Source organism: Meles meles, chromosome 17 (assembly GCF_922984935.1).
Source record: "Meles meles chromosome 17, mMelMel3.1 paternal haplotype, whole genome shotgun sequence".
NCBI classification, from domain to species: domain Eukaryota; kingdom Metazoa; phylum Chordata; class Mammalia; order Carnivora; family Mustelidae; genus Meles; species Meles meles.
In genome coordinates, this window is record NC_060082.1 from 7,344,855 (window position 1) to 7,347,171 (window position 2,317).

Genomic DNA, 2,317 nt, shown 5'->3' on the forward strand with positions numbered 1-2,317 from the left:
CCCTAGGGGGCTAGATCCTAATTGTATATTCTGGCTATTTTCATTCTTGCATACTTTTCCCATGAAGATTTTGTTGTTTCCTCTTTCAGACATGACCCGAGGACCTCAGGCTGGCCTTATTAAACTAATCCCTGTGGCACCTTAAAGGACAGTTCTCCCCCGGGAGCTGGGGAGGGTTGCTCATCCCCAGTGCCTGCATTCCCACCAGCCCTGGTCCCCACCCCCCGCAGAGCGGAGCTGCAAACAAATTGCAATGCATGTGGAGGAAAATATGTGTGCGGTCAGTTTGGGTTCTTCCAACGCCATTTACAAACTTTGTGGTTTGAATCTGTTCATAGAAGAATTAAATGATGGGTTTGAATGTTACTAGAGAAGAAACCCAACTCGTTTCTCAGGGTACCCTTCGGGGAAGTTTATAGCCTGGTGTCAAAAGAAAAAAATAACCTAACAAATGAATGTCTTTTATAGAATTTCGTTGCGAACGGGTGTGAGCTAGATAGAAATCTGGAGGAAATAGATGGCTTAGCGGTGGCAAAGCCTTTCCCCTCCATATCAGTCTTTCTACAGTGACTTATTTACGATCCGAAAGCCAACGCATGTATGGCATGGAGACAGAAAAATGGGGTTACTTTTACATGTGATTTGGAAAAGTTAAAAATCCCTCATCAGCTACGGGTTTCTCCCTCCACTGACCAGCCCTCTGGTTTGGCCTGATAAGATTCTCTTTTAGATGCATATACATTGAGTTATTTAACCAAAATCGCAACCTTATCTTCAGAAGCAGAATACGAAAATGTACATCTTTCTACATGTAAAAGCCTTGGCATCATGCCAGGGATGGAACCAAGTGTTGTGTATAGGTTTCTAGGATGATGATGCTACATTCCTTCATTTGGTGAACCAGATAGCGGAACCTCACCATTTACATCTAGCACTGTAGTGAAAAGATAAAGTAAGAGAGATCACAGAGCTCACAGCCCCTGAGGACACAGAGATCCGTGAGCAGGTAACTGCAGTACAGTGTGATGAATAATTATAAGGGGGAACTCCAGGTTTGATGGGAGGACATCGTGCAGCTAGAGACAGACATGGAAGGGGCAGGTAATGAATGATTTCTGACTCCTGAAACCCAGTAGGAGTTGTCATCATATGGCACCTAGGAGCTGCAGAAGTTCTTATCATTCATAGAATCATATAATTTTCAAAGAATCTATTGAGAATTCAAACATGCATGATTAGAGACAGGAACATCTTGGAAAGAAAAATCCCAGGGGCTGGAAATGGGGAAAGCACAGGGCATCAGCAAATCCAGAGTGACTGGGAGGGGATGCAGTGGCTTATTTGGGAGAGGTAGGGAGGGGCAGGAGCCCTGAGGGAGCTCTGTTCTCTGCCAGGAAGGGAAGATGCCCAGATAAATGCTGGGAACTGGAGGTCAAGTGCAAATTCTAAAAGAAAACACTGAGAGTAGCCTCTAGTTGCTTCAAAATATCCCCAGGTTCCACTCTGCTCATAAAGCAGTGATATATCCAATATACATCGTTTCCAACCCCACTTCTGTGTGGAATCTGTGCATACCTATAAGGGGATACACGGAAGGGAGCTGGTATGTTTTAATAATCACTTATTAGGTGCTTACATTATCATTTGTATAACATTATCATAATCTTTTTAAATTATCATTTATTAAATATGCCTTCCCAACAGCCCAGTGAATTTGGAATCACTAAGCCCTTTTACATATAAGAAGATTAAAGCTCAGAAAGGTTAAAAAAAATTAAGTCACTTGCCCAAGGGTTAAAAAAAATTAAGTCACTTGCCCAAGGGTTATAACATAGCTAGAAGTACCTGAAATGGAAATTCTGATCCAAAACCTACACTTTTTCTTCCATGATGTCATCATAACACACCACAAGATTTGGAATCAGATATATTTGGACTTAAATTCATAAAAATAAATTTCATTCTTGTCTTGTGTGTGATTTTTTCTTTTTATTTCCCTTTCTTGATGGTCTATTAATGAGGTCTCTGGGTGGTTTGTTTTATTTATGAGTTCTATATCAACATTTGCTTCTCTCATTTGTCTATTTTGCTTTCTTGATAAAATGTTCTTAGCTTATTGAAGTTGTTGCCAGGGTTTCGAAGAGAGCATGGACTCCAGTAAATTCAATTCAACATTTTCACCAAGCAAATATCAAGAATTCAGCATTAGTGATGCTCTAGAGATCCCTATTTCCCTGACTCATAATTCTTACCAAAATGCCACCATGCAACATGCCATGTATTTGTTCATGAGAATATTGCACATCTCTGCACTGGC